The 20837-nt window shown below is 39.8% G+C and overlaps 1 protein-coding gene across 3 annotated transcripts in view; it reads right to left on the bottom strand.

The window, feature by feature from the left end:
- LOC124002922 (nuclear receptor coactivator 3-like) overlaps positions 1 to 11092 on the bottom strand; it is a 32690-nt gene extending 21598 nt beyond the window's left edge. Inside the window, exon 1 of one of the 3 annotated variants that reach the window (XM_046310760.1) lies at positions 10972 to 11092. The gene's annotated coding sequence lies outside the window, so the exon portion shown is untranslated. Of the gene's footprint in view, positions 1 to 10748; positions 10908 to 10971 lie in introns of those variants that run through there. The other 2 variants (XM_046310761.1, XM_046310762.1) reach the window with 2 other exon arrangements.
- Between the last annotated feature and the right edge of the window lie 9745 nt (positions 11093 to 20837).

The following is a 20837-nucleotide window of genomic DNA, read 5'->3' as shown; positions in this document are numbered from 1 at the left end:
TTTCACACATTATTTAGTATATGTAAAGATTAAATCAAGAAGTCTGATAAGTGATGGGCTAAAATTGTCACCTGTGAATCACACCCAGCTTGTGTGCAGTAAGGCAAGAAACAGTGTATGCCTTTTTTTTCCAACTTAAAAAAATCATAGTCATACACACAACATGTAGCATAGCCCATAGGCCTATATGTTTTGATAAGGTTTGTATCACAAGTGGCTAAATAACTTTAAATTAATCCACTTTACAACGGGTGTAGAGCTTAACTGGCAAACATATACAGTGCGTTTCAAGTTGGGGGAAGAATTTAGCATTAAAAAAAATGCAGATTTAGAATACAATCATTAAATACATGGTCACATCTGCAGTGACTTGAGAATAGTGTTTTCCCGCTAATTGATTGCATTTTGGAACATTCGTGCTTATAGCCTGCTGCCGAGTGCACATTGCTGCGCTTATGTGAAGAAATATCCTTTATCAACATTAAGCTAAATTCTCTGGTCTGTTGCGTCAGCCTCTTGCTTAAACATTTGAGGCTAGTGGTTGTAATACTTTGGGATCCATCGCGTCACACAACGGTCCCAGACTGTTTGGAATATTTTGTTCTTACACAGAATGGGTCAACTTTTGTACTACGGGGGAATGGTAGCTCATAGGCCAGTGTTTTCGCTGTTCGTTAGGCCTATATCTTGTTGGCTAACGAAATGTGGACAGTCCCAGTATCTTCAATATGCGCCTCAGAATTGGATAAGGCTCACAGTTGCGTCCCCGATGTGTCTGATCACGTGACGGGCATTGGCTAATAAGAATTGAGCTATCAGAGAGCTATGTGAGTGAGAGGCACTTTGGAGCATGCAGCCGGGAGAAGGGAATTATAAATATTATATTTAGCCTAAGGGCACTGGATGCAAAAGGCAATACAGAGTAGCCACATGTGCGCTCTCCCTCAAATCATTGAGAAAATATATTTTATTCAGCTACTGTATGTTCAATTGTATTCCTCATACTATAAAATAATGCCACTGAATGCTAATCTTATCCACTAAATGAGCTAGCGTAGCCCACAGCCATAGCCAGATCAGGGCATAACATAAGGACAACTCAAGAGTATTGTAATCAATAAATTGACTTATCGTGGTGTATGCTATATTACATGGATTTAGACTTATTTAAAATTGTAGATGTTCCAAAAAGGTCTGCATCAGTGGCTTGTAGGCTACGCGTGGATGCTAAATGTGTTTGTTAATTACCGTGAGATCAGCAGTTATTTGCTTGACAATCACCAAATTTACATTTACATTTAAGTCATTTAGCAGACGCTCTTACAACATTTCATGGCCGCCACAGCCCTATTCCTCAGACACGTCACCCATTGAGCATTTTTGGGATGCTCTGGATCACTGTGTATGATGGCATGTTAAAGATCACGCCAATATCCAGCAACTTCGCACATTCCTCAGGCCACAAATCAACTCTATACAAAACACCAATGTCACACTGCATAAGGCAAATAGTGGTCACACCAGATACTGATTGGTTTACTGATCTGTGACCAACAGATAAATAGGTGCATTCCCAGTCATGTGACATCCATAGATTAGGTCCTAATTGATTTAAAATAAAATCTTTGAAATTGTTGAGTCCGTTTCTTTTTAAAATTTAGATCAAAACCAGCCTCATAGCGCTGTTGATAGCCACACTCCTATCAACAGGAGGCAAGGACTGAAAGGAAGGGGAGGGCAGAGATTCTACACAAGAAAACCATACCTGTACTTCCTTGTTTACAGCATAGCGTAAGAAAAGGGAACTATTCGAAGACTAACCTCCAATGGCTTATTCAGAGAGTTGCAACAATTAAGGGATATTCAACTAATCACAACCCCACTACATAGCACCAACAGTGAAGGTGTGTCTTCTCTGCATGTTTTTCTGAAGAGGTGAGTGTGCGCACATTAACATTGAAGAGTGAATTATTGGTGCTGCAGTGCAGGTAGTTCAAAGCTGAAAGGAGCAGACATTCAAAGCACAGCAGCTTTTCCTCGAGAAGGCACTCCCCCTCCATCCCCAGAGCCATAGTAGCACAACACACATTTTCCTGCTTTAATTTTGAGTGGAGGAAAAACAGGGGGATATAATGAAGGTGAAGACAAAAGAGAAGAGATTAATCTCACTCACTGTGTGTGTATATATATACAGCAGAGGGAGAGACAAAGAGAAGTCCTGCAGGAACATCTCTTCCATCATTAAAATAGACAAAGAGCGTCAAGGAGACTGGATACGAGCACACTACACAAACACCAAATGAAAGTGTACCATAATATCATAATCCCCTATATTAACTTCCTTAGGGCATTACTACAGTCTCTGAACGTGCTAGTTAATAACCTAACTACTACCCCATCCCCCCCACACACACCATCTTGCAACCAATAGAACACAGACCATGGCTAAACATGATCACAGGGCTAATATCATGCTAATGAGATCATTAATCAATGGCCAGAGACTTATCTGACAGCACAGAGTCAAGCCTGCAATGCCCCCATTCTGCCTTTGAGATAACATATCAGCATCCTCTCAGTCTCCTATTGAAGAGGCTATGGAGAGGGAAGCACACGGTACCTTAACCATATTTTCAAAAGATATCCATAAATCTATACCACCAAGTTTCAACTCTTGAATTGAGGGTAAATGATATGAACAATAAAAATGTATAGAGAAGAGTGCTAATGTTATACCCCCACCAACCAGGCAGCAGCAGTGTGGTGCTCAGTGTGGTGCTCAGCTGAAAAGTCAACATTCATTTCAGACCGCAGCTCAGCAGATTTCCCCCTTACTCGCTCCTCCCTCCATGAATCGGTGGAGTAAACACAGGAAGAGAACAGTCTCTGTTCCACACCAGAGCTGGGCGTTCCTGCAGGGTCAAAAGTTTAGCATAGTTTTAATTTCACCTTTCCTCAGCCAATTGCAGCAGCTAAACTATGACCCCTGCAAAGAATTCTACTCAAATGGTCTGATGCCAGTTTGACCACTAATTTTTTATTTACTGAATCTTGTATTTTTTTGTGTGATTTAAAAATATAAAAAATGCACTCGGCCAGATAGCATCAAATAAGTTCAATTTCTCTCCATAACATCTCCACTGGAAGTGGGAACCACAATTCTACACAAGTGGAGGTTAAAGAATAAAACCTCTAACATTTATTTATAGGACCATTTATGTCAAGCCATCTCAATAGTTGTCATTGGAGCTGAACTGTCAATTTTTCATTTGCAATTCTGGGTCAGACATTTGATGTTTTTACTAAATTTATTGTATTAGATCAACAGTAAAGTCCTGAATCAAAGTACAGCATAATAGTGGTCAACGCGAACCCAATTTGCAAACCCAATTAGCCCACAATTTATACTCACGCCAATCTCACTCCCCTCCTTCTGTCCAGCACTGGGTCAACACCACAAGCTGCACAGAGTCAGATTAACACTATTAAAAAGTAGAGGTCGACCGATTAATTAGGGCCGATTTCAAGTTCATAACAATCGGAAATCGGTAATTTTGGACGCCGATTTTGCAGATAAAGGTGTACATTTTTATTAATTTTATTTAATCTTTATTTAACTAGGCAAGTCAGTTAAGAACACATTCTTATTTTAATGACGGCCTAGGAACGGTGGGTTAACTGCCTTGTTCAGGGGCAGAACGACAGATTTTTACCTTGTCAGCTCGGAGACTTGATCTTGCAACCTTTCGGTTAACTAGTCCAACGCTCTAACCACCTGCCTCACGAGGAGCCCGCCTGTTACGCGAATGCAGTAAGAAGCCAAGTTACTAGCGAGCATTAAACTTAATCAATCATAATCACTAGTTATAAATACACATGGTTGATGATATTACCAGTTTATCTAGCGTGTCCTGCATTGCATTATAAATCGATGCAGTGCGCATTCACGAACAAGTACTGTCGTTGCTCCAACATGTACCTAACCATGAACATCAATGCCTTTCTTAAAATCAATACACAGAAGTATATATTTTTAAACCTGAATATTTAGCTAAAAGAAATCCAGGTTAGCAGGCAATATTAACCAGGTGAAATTGTGTCACTTCTCTTGCATTCATTGCACCCAGAGTCTGTGTATATGCAACAGTTTGGGCAGCCTGGCTCATTGCAAACTAATTTGCCAGAATTTTACATAATTATGACATAACATTGAAGGTTGTGCAATGTAACAGGAATATTTAGACTTATGGATGCCACCCGTTAGATAAAAATACCAAACGGTTCCGTATTTCACTGAAAGGTAGGAGCGAGGAGAGGGACAGAAACTTTACTGTTACGCTGGCAATGCTAAAGTGCCTATAAGAACATCCAATAGTCAAAGGTATATGAAATACAAATGGTAGAGAGAAAAATAGTCCTATAATAACTACAACTTCTAACCTGGGAATATTGAAGACTCCTGTTAAAAAGAACCACCAGCTTTCATATGTTCTCATGTTCTGAGCAAGGAACTCAAACGTTAGCTTATTTACATGGCACATATTGCACTTTTACTTCTCCAACACTTTGTTTTTGCATTATTTAAACATGTCTAATTTATTTGAGGCTAAATTGATTTTATTGAGGTATTAAGTTAAGTGTTCATTCAGTATTGTTGTAATTGTCATTACTACAAATAAATATAAAATTAAAATCTGCCGATTAATCGGTATTGTTTTTTTTTTGTCCTCCAGTAATCGGTATCGGTGTTGAGAAATCATTAAAAAAAACAATTATCATTATTATTATTTTTAAATACATAAATTGGTCTAATTCAACCTCTAATTAAGTGTGTTTAAATGACTTGAGGATAGGGTGGATACAAGGGTCAGAAGGACCAAGCTTTTTAAAGGAGGGAGGGGGCCATACGTTGGGTATTAGAACACTCAGATTCAAAGATCAACTCATAAACCCACCCGGCTGAGCAGTCATCTACTGACAACCCAAACGTGGTTGTTTTTGACTCAACGGCACCACGCTCTACTCCATCTGTTAATAAGTCAAGCCTTTACAGCTAATCACAGCTCTCATAGGTCAAAACACCACAAATTATATGACTGTGAAAAAGTATAACATATACATTCTACCATGGTGGTTCTCTGTTCTAGCACAGAACGACCCAAACACTGGACTCTGAATCTTGTCCCCTGAATATCTGTATAAAAGCCCTGTGGCAGGGTGAGCGAATGTTCTTCAAAAGGCAGTAGAGAAACATTCAGCTTTCACCAACCATTTGGACGAGTGAAGAGGTAAACAACATTTGTTTTGTACTTTGAAAGATAACCTCTGACCTCAACCCAAGTCAGAGGTTGTCTCCACATGTTAATGGCATTTCATTAGGTAATATAAAGCATGAGGGTGGAGCCTCAATGTTGGGTGCCTCTTTTACACACAAGGAAAGACTAGCTTAAATTGCCAGGCTAGTAACAATATGGGAAAGAGAAAATAAAATCTGATCAAACAGGAGTTTATTCTTTTGCAATTGGGTTCCCATCTGCACATTATTAATCTCTTCTGACCACAGGGACCTATCAAAGCAGTGGTAGAGTCCCGACTCTTGGTAGTGCCCATCAGTTGAGGTGCATAAATGCAGAGCCAAGACTCAAAAACCATATTCAGAATCAAAATTGGTTTACTTGTGTGTCACCCCATTGCTCTGAGTATTGTGAAAATGACAGCAGTGCTGAACTGCTCTTAAAACAGGGATTGACAGGTATCGGAAAGCAATCCTTGGATTGGGTGTAAGCTTAACGAAAAAACCATATAAAACAAGTGCAACATCATGGTAACAAACGGGCATAAGTGACAGCTAAGATAATATGTTAATCTATTCCGCAATAGTCCCCCCCACCATCACACCCCAACCTCAAGTCAATTAAGACTATTTAGCTGCAGAAAAACATTACAATAAATGTATTATCATGCTTTGGTGTTAACACAGTGTAGTAAATCTGCAGTCTGCTCGCTGATCGACCCAGAATAGCAGAGGCATCTCACTTCAGGGTGGAAGACTTAACTCTCCTCCGAGCTGTGGAGGGGCAGAGACTGGGCAGAATCAAAGCAAGGTGGCCGTGTAGCAGTTGAGAAGTTCATCCAGAACTGACACGCTCTCTCCTCACTGCCTGCCTGACGGAGAAAGCATCTGGTAACATTTATCACAAACCTAACCTTTTTTCCTATTCCTCTTTTTCCCCCAGACTTTATAAAAGGGGGCCCTAAACAAAACACAAATAGTCTCACTAACATTTTACAATAGTAACAAAACCAGGGCAGGGAGCTACCCTCCCATTGGCTTGTTCAGGTGAACCAGTTTAACGAGCATTCTTCAGCCAAGGGAGAGAAAGTAAAGACTGGTGGAAAAAAAAGAGCTGTGCCCCCCTCTCTCTTCCTCATAAGCTATTCCCTCTGTCTCCCAACCAGCAGTGACTACAGAGTACTAACTGTTCCAACGCCTTAGTGGTTATAAATTGGAATTGGGTGCAATGATTACTTCAGGCTGCACGTTTGGCTTTCATAAGTGTGCATGGCTCAGGCTCACATATGGCAGAATTACTCCGGCATTTGGGTATTACCTCGGAGTTGAACGAGAGGGGAATGCATGAATACGAAGTGATACTAGCGGAGCCACACTGCAATCTGTATGAAATTATTGAGAGCAGGGTTTGGTGTCATTGAAGGGGAAACCTCTGTTTTAGTTGCTCTACAGTTCCTACTCTTCTGGTCTTTAACACACCATCTGAAAAGTCAGTCCTAAATATTTAATCAGCAGGAACTAAAGTCTCTACTCCAGTTCTATCTTGGGCTCTTTCCTGTCAGGGGAGAGAGAAGAGTTTTGCTTTAGTTGATTCAACAAACTAACCTGTTGCAGGTATTTGTGAAGCGTGCGGCTTTGAGGCCCCTCGGGTATGTCACGTGCATGTCAGCTGACATGCACAGAGAGTTTACCGTCACCAAATTAATGACCTTGAGGTTGTCATGTGGGCTTGTCTTCTTGGAAATGTAACTTTATAGCGCTCTCTCCAACAAAAACATTCAATGCTGTAAAAAAACTAAAACCTAACAGTTTTTACTTACTATTACAGATGTGGTTGTCATACCTAGTTACCTAAAGATGGACGCACTTCACTGTAAGTCTCTGGATAAGTGTCTACTAAATTATTAAAATGTAAATGTGTAAACTTTGTAGCCCAAGTGTGATTTATAAAAAGAAAGAAAATTGCACACAGAAATCATTCAACTTAAAACTGCACAAGGGAAAGGCCTACTTATAACAAGGTAATAAGGACCACTTATGCTTTCATTTCAAACCCAGCGCCTCACCATCACCCACAAAAAAGGTACAAAGGCCAAGGAATCAAATTTCAATTAGGGAAACAATCAGGCTTTCCTTTCAGCTCAGTGGGTCTCCAAGAGCCCTCCCATAGCCACTGCTCTTCTCTCCCCATTAACAAGATTAATTCTACACACAACCTCACCTTTACCTTTTTTTTTTTTACATTTCCCCCTTAGTCACAACCCTGACGACAAACAAAAACAAAGCAATCTATTCAAACATCAATGGAGCAGAAATTCAGCTTGACAAAGAGAGTGGAGGCAGTTATCATAAAGTACCTCTCCACCACACAAAAGGTGAGGCATTTTCTTACTACCCACTCATTCTTTCTGCTTTAAGTCAAAATACCTACAACCTGATTTTAAGTAACTGAATACTTTCAGAAGTGACAAGGACGAAGACAGTTGTCTGAGCAAAAACAATATGACAGTTAAATATTAGGCCAAGTTTGCATCATCAAACCCTAAAGTCTTACTGCTGACAAGTGCCAATGCACAAACAGTAACAATATCCATTCAATATGTCATGGAAATCAAGGGATTGGTTCATCTGCTACGAAGCGCTGACACCAGAGAGATGTTCCTGCGCCCATGAGATGAAGTGATAAGTTAATGACTTATTGAGAACACAGTAGTAAACGGACAAAGAAAAAGCCATGCATCAAAGTCACTTCTTCAACCCATCTGCAGTCAAAGAATCTCCCAGAAGATTGATTCATTGTTAACGCAGCCTGACACCCTGTGTGAGAGAAAGGGAGAGATAAAGAGAAGGGGGGGCTCAATTTGCAAAGAATCTGAGTAGCAGCAGCAGTTCATTGGGTAGTTTCACACAGCGGCCACTGTTCCCTTCCTACAAACATATACACTGCTAGAGAATATGGAGACAATGTAGATGTGCATTAAAAAGTATTCATGATAAATCAAATATGCCTAATCCTAAAATGAGACCATGAAGACAATTCGCTAGTCAGGATAGCTCAGTGGCCTAATTCTTACTCCACACCCATAGCTCAGACATCATACATACACTACATGGCCAAAAGTATCAGGTGAATGCATGTTAACACCTACTCAATCATTTCATTCTAAAATCATGGGCATTAATATAGAGTTGGTCCACCCGTTGCTGCTCTAACAGCCTCCACTCTTCCGGGAAGGCTTTTCACTAGATGTTGGAACAGGGGACTTGCTTCCATTCAGCGACAAGAGCATGATTAAGGTCGGGCATTGGTGTTGGGCGATTAGGCCTGGCTCAGTCTGCTTTTCAATTCCTCCCAAAGGTGTTCGATGGGGTTGGGGTCACGGCTCTGTGCAGGCTAGTCAAGTTCTTGCACACCGATCTCAACAAACCATTTCTGTATGGACCTCGCTTTGTGCACAGGAATTGTCATGCTGAAACAGGAAAGGGCCTTCCCCAAACTTGCCACAAAGTTGGAAGTGCTGAATTGTCTAGAATGTCATTGTATACTGTAGCATTAAGATTTCTCTTCACTGGGACTAAGGGGCCTAGCCCAAACCATAAATGACTGCCCCAGACCATTATTCCTCCTCCACCAAACTTGACCCTGTCCATTATGCAGTTGGGCAGGTAGCATTCTCCTGGCATCCGCCAAACCCATATGTTTGTCTGACTTCCAGATGGTGAAGCGTGATTCATGACACCAGAGTGCATTTCTACCGCTCCAGAGTCCAATGACGACAAGCTTTGCCCCATTCCAGCCGACACTTGGTCTTGCGCATGGTTAACTTAGGCTTGTGTGTGGCTGCTCGGCCATGGAAACCAATTTCATGAATCTCCCGACGAACAGTGCTGACATTGCATCTACAGGCAGTTTGTAACTCGGTAGTGAGTGTTGCAACCGAGGACAGAACAATGTATTTTTTTCTTCTCTCTCGCTCTCCGTGCTTCAGCACACATCGGACCCATTTTGTGGCCTACCACTTCGCTGCTAGACGATGTTGCTCCTAGACGTTTCCACTTCCCAATAACAGCACTTACAGTTGACGGGACAGCTCTAGCAGGCCAGAAATTTGACATACTGACTTGTTGGAAAGGTAAATCCACTAATTTGTAGGTGTGTCCACACAGTTCTCTCCAGATTTACATGCCACGTGTATGGTAGGTAGAAACCCATCTTCAATAACACCCAAAACTTGATTGTGATTTAATAATTCTACTCGGGCAAATTCAATTAATTTACCCTTAAAAATGTCTTAAACCAGACGGAGCATTGAGTCTTGCATGTTGGGATGAGTAGGTCCTCCTCCTGCACATGTGTGGGTATCAGAAAGTTTCTTGTGATTCACGTGGTTTGCCCCCAAGCAAAGACTGCACACATAGACCTTTAAATTCAAGCGAAATTACTCACTCTCCATTGTCTGTCGAGAATCCATGAGCAAGCTGTCGAAGAATGCTCCCTTATTGCCTCAAAGTAAATGTTCAGCATACAAACTGATCAGTAGTTCGTTTTGTTGCCATTTTCTCAAAACAAAAAATTCGGTCGAGTCGCTTAAATGAGCCCCCTCTCTCGCACACACACGTGAATGAACATGAACATTCTCCTCACCATGCCCTGCAGTAAATTAAATGTATGTGAACTTGAGACATATGGTATCATAAATAGCCCTTTCTGTACCAATGTTGCATGTCGCCTACGAGAGAGTTGAGCCGGTGGCCTGACGTACGTATCCAATCCTACGGCGTTGTGGTAGGTCATTAACTTCACCGTTATGATCACAGATAGCTACTTAACCTAGCAAGGGTGAACCATAAATAACAGCAACTGTGTGGATTTTTTCAATGTCCCGGGCTACTACCACCACCATGTCGCTGTTTTGTCCAACTTAAGTTAGTTGTAATTTTAACACTAGCTGCATTTCAATCGTAGCTGACCATTAGGCTACGTCATGTTGAGGTTGAGTCGCTTTGCCAATGTTCATTTTCTTTTTCAACTGTCACAATCATTACGAAGTAGCAGATTGATGAAAACAGTTATTCCTTGTAACCATTAATACCATAAAGAACTACACTGAACCTCGGAATCTAGGCTGTAGATTCAGCTTTAGGCCAATGTTATCAAACTATGGATATTTGTTCTTAATTTTAAAAAGAGTATCAAAACGGAGCCTAAATATTTGGGCAAACTAGTACTTAAATGTTGTTTTTTTTACTTCGACTTTAACAGAACCGTTGCAATACCAAACAGGTATCTTGCCTACAGAATAGAAGAGTTAACTCACAGTCGAGATGGAATAGTTTCTGAATGCAATGTTATCAATTTTCCCCTCTGATAAACTTTGTAACAAAGATGAGCATACAATCCTCCACGAGGAATGCACACGTATTTAAAACAGCCAATAGACAAATATGGACTTACATCATCAGGGAGAGAGAGCACTCTTCATGTTGCCAACAATTCCAAAATAAACGGACAAGCTCAGAACTACAAGGTAGGTTGGTTGTAGGCTACGGGTGAACCCTCTGCCTATTCCAAGGAAAGCGTTTAAACTACATCAGGTCAACTGGAAAATGTGCCACATGTTTTAAAACCCTATCAGTGTTTCCAACAAAACACCGGCTACTAAGCAGGAAAAACTCACCCGCTTCAACGCATTCATTGAGTAGGCTACACCAGTTTCTTTCTTGTCCCTATTAACTCTCCGCCATCTTCACCACTGTGTTTGTTTAAATGGGAAACACTCCCAAAGCGCAAGAAGCCAGCTTGCAAAAGAGCAATAGGGCTTCTGGGTAGAGTAGTTGTCTTCCTCCTCTTTCATAATTAAGATGTATGGATCTTTCTGAACATGGACTACACGTAGACTAGAAATAAGTATATAGATGAGACGGGCAGCAATACCGTTGCTATTATATTAGGGGAAATACATCAACATGCATTTATTTATAGCTCACCAAAGTAGTCCATGGAGATTTATGTGAGCGTGGACGTTGTGACGTGCTATTATCCATTAGTAAAAAAGTGACAGTCCCCAGAGGGAATCTCTTTAATTGAATGATTTTCTAAATATAGCCATAATTCTGATGCCTCAAATACTGATATTGACAAATTAAGTGTTTAGATCTGCAATTGTAACATAAGCCTACATATTCTTCTGAGATTGTTTGATGTATATTTTTCAACATGATCTGTTACACTCAAATCATTGCTAGTTCCCAATTATGCATTTTCAGAGTCATAGGCTAAATGGGTTTAGTTTACCTTTTTATATAATCCTCTCCAAAAGATTAACAAAAATACAAAATCAACAGAATTCAAATTGAGCAGTAACATGGAGAAGGATAAATAGGCATGATACAAAATGTGTGCTTCCTCAGCCTCCTTACAATTGCACAGTGACTGGCAGTCAAGCTCAAGTATGCACTCACACACAACCCTCAGACTTTCATACATGTTATCCATCTGTTCACTAACACAAGAACAGGCCAATATCCATATGCCACATGGGGAATGGGGAACAGCGGTGTTCAGGGTACAATTTGCAATTGTGTAGCACACACTATGAAGTGCAATCGCCCTATGGGAGACTGACGGGGCTAAGGAGGCCCAACTGCCCTCCGGAGAAGAGTCACGGAAGATAGTGCCGAATCTGTCTCCATGGTGATCTCTCAAGCACACCAGCAGTAGAATTTCAACTGTCGGGGTATATACTGGAAAAATACCCCACCTGAAATACAGTGTGGCGATGCATCTTTGATGTTACCTTCAAAGGGGTGTTGTTAAAAAAAATCTGTGAAGTTCATAGCCTCAGCTGTGTCCCAAGTTTCAAGCACACAGAGCTTTATGCAGTCCAGCCACTTTTATACCAATTTTAACTTCTAAAATACCTATTTGCTTCAGGCAGTTGATATGCATATTTAAGCTCATGAACTCAAAACACAAATGGAAGTATTATTTGTCACTTGATAACGACAGATGTATTAGTCTTAACAGAGAAAGTTTAATATGGATCCTTTCCTATAACATTATGTTGCTGGAGTTCACTTGTATTTGATAAACAGGTTTCAACTGAGATGATGTGTTTATAACAGAGATCACCACAGCCATAAAGCTAACACTGCTATCATGAATCATCTGTTTGCCTGGTTGGGTGCTTGTGTGTTAAAGAATGAGCCTCAATTACATTCCACAGAGTCCTTAAGGGGGGCCCATGGTCCTCTGTTTGTGCCCCCTCCCCCACAACACACCACAAACTGACCTCCCCCTCTGTCAGTGAGTGTGAGATGATACATCCCAACCCCCTTCCCACTCTGCCTTTCCAGTATGAAAGGACAGGAGATAGCCCCTAATAATTCATGTATTTTCAGATTGCTTTACCTGCAACAACCAATCTGGTGCCTCTGCTCCTCACCCCTCGATTTCCCCCACTTCATTTGAATTGCACTCAGGTTCAAGGCTTTAGAATCATGATGAAGACAAACAGATATATATATTCCAGTTTGGGCCAAGATGATACCAGTATCACGATGCTCGTTAGTATCATGCAAAGGAAACAAAACATGAAGCAGATTGAACTTATTTTGGAAAAAAGCCCTAATGTTGGAAACAATCATCATTATGTTGTCATCCAGAGGCACATTTATTTGTTTTCCAAGCTATAGCACACAAAATTGTACATACAGCATGTTTTTAAAGGACCAAAGAGTTGGTTTGAAATGCTGGTATCATCACAGCCCTAATTACAGTACATGTGCACAATTAATTAATTAAATTATACAACGAATTGTGAAATGCATAGATAAAGCAATCACACATGAAAAGGGCAGAGAATGTTCAATATTTAATTAATTGGTTATTTTCAATAGGAAGAGTGAGTTAACGTAGAAAAAAGAGAGAGCAAGAGCAAGAGACAGACAGAACCAATTTGAGAAGTGTCTTTTTATCCACCTGATATAGAGGTAGTCATATAAACATTTCAGAATGATAGGTGTTTGATGGTTTGCTCTAGAGCCCTCGTCAGTGAAACTCAAACACAAGTATTTAATCATTGCCAAGTTAATGATTGCTGAGCGTATCTCATGGGTCGCCTACATAACAACAAAACACTCACCTGACATTTTACTGTGTGGGTTTCCTTTTTTTTCATTCTCCTTCTTTCAAAAACCTTTTACTTCAGTGAGAATACAGTAAGTCTGCTTTTAGGCTTCATCATTGCATGAAATAAAACTACAGAAGTAATGAAAACACTTACAAGTCTGAAATACAAGTATTTTAATTAAACAAGGAGACACACATCCAGTGTAGATTAAGTGGGAAATGATCCCTATATGATCAATATTTCCTTAAATATATGCCAAGATTTTCCATAGAGAAAATAATACAACTCTTCAACTGAATTATCACTGGAGAAAAGTTTGAGAAGCATCCATGTCAAATTTCCCCACATAGAACCATTTCCCATGAACTACATATGGATGAAGTCAGATATTTCTCATTTCAGATCTGTAGATGGCTTATACTAGTCCTGCACAGCGCTTCTATTGCATGGGATTAGGCCGTGTATAATATTGTATATAGAGCAAAGGTGATGACCATGTATCTACACCCCTGACCTGCATCTATATAGAGATACAGTGGATCATGGCCATAATATTGTGAGTTCTTCTTCTAGCACGGGGAAAGAGGGATTTGAATGCTGCAATAGCACTGGGCTTTCTTTCTTGACAGTTCAGAGAAAGCGGCTTTTATAGTTAACTCCGCTCACCTGGACAATTTATCTCAAATTGATAACTGCTTTTAGAGGGTGAGCCATTCCTCTGTAGTTATGGGATGATATCCAATAGGGTTGGATTGGTGAGATGTAGATTGTAGATTGGTAAAGAAGGCTACATACAGTGTGATTGAAAAAAAAACATGCACTCGTCAACCAGTGCTCTTCAATGATCAATAGTATACATTAATAACTGATAATGTTCCTCCTTTTCCTTAAGAGCATTGGATGTTTTTTCTGTCCTTTACACAAGAAAGCTTTTCCCAGGCATTATGCGATTGTTGTGATTTATTAATGCAGCAAGGGGTCCATAGCAAAACTGTCAAAATACAGTATCTAATATGAGGCAAGCTGGAGGGTGACATCTAGTGGAGTGCTTTCTAACAGACACGTAGCCATATACCATTATAGTAGTGGTACGCGGTCAGCTGTTTGTTCACCTGCCTACAGTTGCTAATAACCCATCTGCAACCGCACGACTATAGGCAATGTGATAATGAAAATCTGAGGCTGGCATCGGACCCGTTAATAATATGGAAAATGCGTTGTCGTCAGAGACTGCGGAAAGATTTTTTCACAGGTATGCAGAATGTTTTAGATATGTTTCTGTTTGGTAGGCAATTTATTTCTTAACTTGTCTATAATTAGATACAGGCAGTTTATCTCCTGCCATTATGTTGCCATAGAAGACTAAATTAACCCTTGCTCACCAAAATAATGTCATACGTCGATAGAATGAATCCTTCAATCTTGTTGACATCGGTCAAATTCTGTCATATTTACTTCTTTCGCGGAGTAAAGAAGTTTACCACCCAATATGTTTCTAATAAAATGTCAGTTCACCTTGGATGCATATTTGACGTGGTTGAAATACTCTCAGATTATAGCCTATGATGCTGATGAATATACCCCTACAGATGGTATCTAACTGTGCATGTGTATTCTCTCAAGATGCTAAAGAAATAAATCATATTTCTCCACTCCTGTTCCCCAGTCAAAATGTAGGGAGAGCTGGGACGAAAGTAACAAGGGGCAAAAGTAACACGGTGGTTTTTTCAGAAAACACAAAAGCTAGAATGACATATTGAAGTCACCATGTTCCTAATGTGGAGGATGACCTCCCTGCAGAAAACAGACCAGACTGAACATGTTTCGCAAAGTTATTATCAACCAAAAGTGTTTTTGAGTGATGTATGTCAAACAAAACAGGGTGTTTTTCGGTTGTAAAGTTGCATTAGAGAAGAAGAGGTAAAGAGAGAGGCCCAACTCTCTCTTTACCTCTACACCTCTCGACCCACCAAGCAAAGAGTTTTTGTATGGATGTCAATGAGAGTGTTGATTTTGGTCAATAAAAAATGTATGGCTTATTTGCTACATGAGGTTTATTTGATTGAATAGAAGTTTCTTAATGCTTAGGTTGTTACGAGAGTATACTGACATCCTGCAACAACAACAAAAAAAACGTTATATCGGAGTTGTCTTGAGATGGTTATGTATATTCATGGCTTGAGGCTAGTAGTATAGCATCTCTCAATTGAATACAGGCGGTTGTTGTCAACAACCCTAATCGAATATCCCAAAAAGTATTCAAATCATGAGATATATCCACCAATCCAAAGAAAGGATAGGCAGGAGCTAGATCGCCCGCAGTGCCACTTTGTGGACAACGACTCCCATTGTCAGGGCGGAGAGACAAGTATCGTGTCTGTATATCGATAATCTTTGGTTGCGTTTAGTTGTTGAAGGTTCCAAACATATGTGATTTTCTAAACCCATCTAGTGACTAAATGACAGCACAAGTTTCAAGTATCATGCTAACTAGTATTGGGTGTTAGCCTAGGATAAGTTACAGGTGAGATTGGTGGGACGAAAGTAACCAAATGTAAAATTATGAACTTTTAAGCATTGTCTACTCTAGTTCATAGTGCTTTTATAACGTTAGAAAAGAATCAACAAGTGACTGAGTGTTTGAAAATGATATATGACATCGTTAGAATTATGCCTTGGATCAGCTTCTCACAAACTTTTATCAAAAGGTTAGCGGTTAAAAATATATATCTTTATGATTCTGGTCGTCAAATTACCTTATGTCAATCCATGGAAATGTGATGAGCATGATGAGTTTGCCGTTTGTTATTTGTTATATCAAGACACAAGGAGCGCGCATGACAAGGATAACATTGTCAAATTTATTTATAAAGCTGATGTCACAAAGTCCTGTACAGAAACCCGGCCTTAAACCCCAAACAGCAAGCAATGCAGATGTAGAAGCACAGTGGCTAGGAAAAGCTCCCTAGAAAGGCAGGAACCTAGGAAAAAACCTAGAGAGGAACTTGGCTCTAAAGGGTGGCCAGTCCTCTTCTGGCTGTGCCGGGTGGAGATTATAGGAGTACATGGTCATTTAAGGCCAGACTGATATTCAAGATGTTCAAACATCCAGCAGGGTCAAATAATAATCACAGTGGTTGTAGAGGGTGCAACAGGTCAGTACCTCAAGAGTAAATGTCATTTTGGTTTTCATAGCCAAGCATTCAGAGGTCGAGACAGCAGGTAAAGAGAGAGAGAGAGAGTTGAAAACAGCAGGATAGATATTGTGCACTTCTCACCAGCTGTTACTTCCGTCCCAAGGTTGTGTTACACCCGCCCCATAGGCAGGTGCAAAATTAGCATTGCGGTAGATCTCTTCTATTTATTTAAACTCATTTACACTAGAAATAAAATTACTAGTAGAGGACATGTATAAGATATTTGTCATAATATATGGTGTCTCTAGCTCTATCGATCTCTGAGTAATTAGGGGAAAAATAGTTACTTTCATCCCAGTTCTCCCCGATGACAAGCATACTCATAACATGATGCAGCCACCACCATGCTTGAAAATAATTCAAATCAAATTTTATTGGTCACATACACATATTTAGCAGATGTTATTGCGGGTGTAGCGAAATGTTTGTGAAGAACTGTCCTCAGTGATGTGTTTTATTGGATTTTCCCCAAACATAACGCTTTGTATTCAGGACAAAAAGTTAATTTAATTGACACATTTTTGGCGTAATACTTTAGTGCCTTATTGCAAACCAGATGCATGTTTTGGAATATTTTTATTCTGTACAAGCATCCTTATTTTCACTCTGTCATTTATGTTAGTATTGCGGAGTAACTACAATCTTGTTGATCCATTCTTAGTTATCGCCTATCACAGCCATTAAACTCTGTAACTGTTTTAAAATCATCCTGGGTTGTCCCTTCCTCAACGGCAGCTGAGTTAGGAAGGGCGCCTGTATTTTTGTAGTGCCTGGGTGTATTGATACACCATCCAAAATGTAATTAAAAACTAACTCCATGCTCAAAGGGATATTCAATGGCTGCTTTTTTAAAAACAAATCTACCAATAGGTGCCCATCTTTGCGAACCTTTGGCAAATGTCCCTGGTCTTTGTGATTGAATCTTTGCTTGACACACACACACACACACACACACACACACACACACACACACACACACACACACACACACACACACACACACACACACACACACACACACACACACACACACACACACACACACACACACACACACACACACACACACACACACACACACACACACACACACACTTGACATTTACATTTTTGCAGGTACTCTTATCCAGAGCGACTTACAGAAGTGATTGCATACAACTCTGTAGTTCTACATACTGGTCCCCTGTGGGAAATGAACCCACAACCCACTCAATGCTGCTGTTCTGTTATACATTGTGAATTCGGAAAGAGAGGGACATCATAAACACTGGGACAGCTTAATCCTGATGCATTTATTTATTGGTCTGACAAGAGAAAATCTCAACTATTGTCACTAAGCCCTTGCAGAGAAACCACATAATCAAAATCACATCACTTCATTGGTATGACATCATAGAGGTAGGCAGAGCAATATTCCAACAGGTTGCTCACCCCCCAAAGTACATGGTAAGATCAGTGACATAGCTTTTTTTCTGTTTTAATGTTAAGGTTATAAAGCCATGTCATAAATAATGCACAGTGCCACATTGTGATTGTAACGTGCGTTGTTTGAAGGAGACCAAGGCGTAGAATAATTTGTGGTCATCATATTTATTAAATGAGAACCAGCAGCAAAATAACAAAGTGAAACCAAAACGACCGTACCGTTCCGTAGGCTACCTAAGTATGATTCCCAATCAGACAGCGATAGACAGCTGCCTCTGATTGGAAACCACACTTGGCCAAACACAAAGAAATACAAAACATAGAATGCCCACCCCACATCACACCGTGACCTCACCAAATAGAGAAATGAAACGGCTCTCTAAGGTCAGGGCGTGACAGTGATGTAAATGTGCATACTATGTACTGGTTACTCAAAATACATGAAAAAGTTGCCAATGTTATATTTACATTTTATAATTTTGTCATTTTTTTAGTTGTCCTGCTTTCCCAACCATAGCTACAGTAGCTAAAGTAGGACAACATGAAGTAGATACATTGGGACAGTGTTATAGGCTTTTCCAATGGAGGTAAGAGATCATGTACGTTGGTTAGGCAAGGCTCTGGTTCTTGAAGTACTATATCTTGTCAAATGTTTTTATTGTGGTACTGTTATTAGTACTGATATTTGAGTGAATTCAGAAGTGGGACACTTTTTTCATTGCTGTCTTCTGTAACTTCTTCCGGCATCTATCCAAAATATTAGCCAACACATTATACATGTCTGAAATCCTCACTGTTTTCTATTCACACAAAATGTAATTGTCATTAGGGTACAATTAGAACTACACTACCGGTCAAATGTTTTAGAACACCTACTCATTCAAGGGTTTTTCTTTAATTTGACAATTTTCTACATTGTAGAATAATAGTGAAGACATCAAAGCTATGAAATAACACATATGGAATCATGTAGTAACCAGAAATATGTGTTCAACAAATCAAAATATATTTTACATTTGAGATTCTTCAAATTGCCACCCTTTGCACATTCTTGGCATTCTCTCAACCAGCTTCATGAGGTAGTCACCTGGAATACAATTACCAAGTTAATTTGTGGAATTTCTTTCCTTCTTAATGTGTTTGAGCCAATCAGTTGTGTTGTGACAAGGTTGGGGGGGGGGGGGGGTATACAGAAGATAGCCCTATTTGGTAAAAGACCAAGTCCATATTATGTCAAGAACAGCTCAAATAAGCAAAGAGAAACAACAGTCCATCATTACTTTATGACATGAGGTCAGTCACTAAGAACATTTTCAAAAACGTTTAAAGTTTCTTCAAGTGCAGTCACAAAAACCATCAATCGCTACGATGAAACTGGCTCTCATGAGGACCGCCACAGGAATGGAAGACTCAGAGTTACCTCAGCTGCAGAGGATAAGTTCATTACAGTTACCAGCCTCAGAAATTGCATTCCAAATAAAGGCTTCACAGAGTTCAAGTAACAGACACATCTCAACATCAACTGTTCAGAGGAGACTGTGTGAATCAGGCCTTCATGGTCAATTTGCTGCAAAGAAACCACTACTAAAGGACACCACAATAATAAGAAGAGACTTGCTTGGGACAAGAAACACGAGCAATGAACATTAGACCGGTGTAAATCTGTTCTTTGGTCTGGAGTCCAAATAGGAGATTTTTGGTTCCAATCACCATGTCTTTGTGATATACGGTGTGGGTGAACGGATGATCTCTGCACGTGTATTTCCCACTGTAAAGAATGGAGGAGCAGGTGTTATGGTTCGGGGATGCTTTGCTGGTGACACTGTCTGTGATTTATTTAGAATTCCAGGCACACTTAACCAGCATGGTTACCACAACATTCTGCAGCGATACACCATCTCATCTGGTTTATGCTTAGTGGGACTGTCATTTGTTATTCTACAATGTGGAAAATAGTAAAAATAAAGAAAAAACCTTGAATGAGTTGGTGTTCTTAAACTTTTGACCGGTAGTGTATAATAATGGTGTCCCAGTTTCTCTAACTTGCTGTCCCAGTCTACCAAATGTGAACTGAAAACATGGGTTTGACTCAGCGTACACAAATGTGTCATATGAATATATCAACATGTTGTTTTTATGATTAGGAAACATGTTAAGGATTTCAGAAATGTATCTTGTGTTGGCTAATATGTTGCATAGATTTCGAAAGAGGTTACAGAAGCTGGAAATGCAAAAAGTGGCCCACTTAAACCGAATTCACCCTACTATTTGTTCAACTGCCTTTATATACCTTTTCAACTGTCTTTAGACACTTTATATTTGAAAGTCATACTTGACATAGCATATAAGCATTTTACTGCATCTTTTATACCTGATGTAAACTGTACTTGACAAAAAATATTTTGATACATATTTAATACAGACTTTTAAATATTCAATTAGTCATTTCATCATGTTCAACGTGATATTGGCATCAGTAACTGAGTTGTTAGGCTTCAGCATGCTTCACTTCGGCTGGCGGACCGAGCGAGAGTGCTCGCATGAAAATAACTTAGCTTGAAAAACTATTAAAAAAACGGCAATAGTGCTGCTTGTCCATTTTAAGACGCTGTAGCCAGTATACACGTCCAAAAACAGACTGAATTAATCTATGATAACTAAATAAATATTTCATTGATTTTTACGTTTTTGCCGAGGAGATTTTAGTCGCGCAATTTTATATCGAACTAACATGTTTGGTTCAGTATTTATCAAGGAATAAATACGAGTAGTCTCTCGTTAAAGAGGAAG

The sequence above is a fragment of the Oncorhynchus gorbuscha genome, linkage group LG18, assembly GCF_021184085.1.
Source record: "Oncorhynchus gorbuscha isolate QuinsamMale2020 ecotype Even-year linkage group LG18, OgorEven_v1.0, whole genome shotgun sequence".
In the NCBI taxonomy this organism is placed as follows: Eukaryota; Metazoa; Chordata; class Actinopteri; order Salmoniformes; family Salmonidae; genus Oncorhynchus; species Oncorhynchus gorbuscha.
This window is presented reverse-complemented; position numbering and strand designations above follow the sequence as displayed.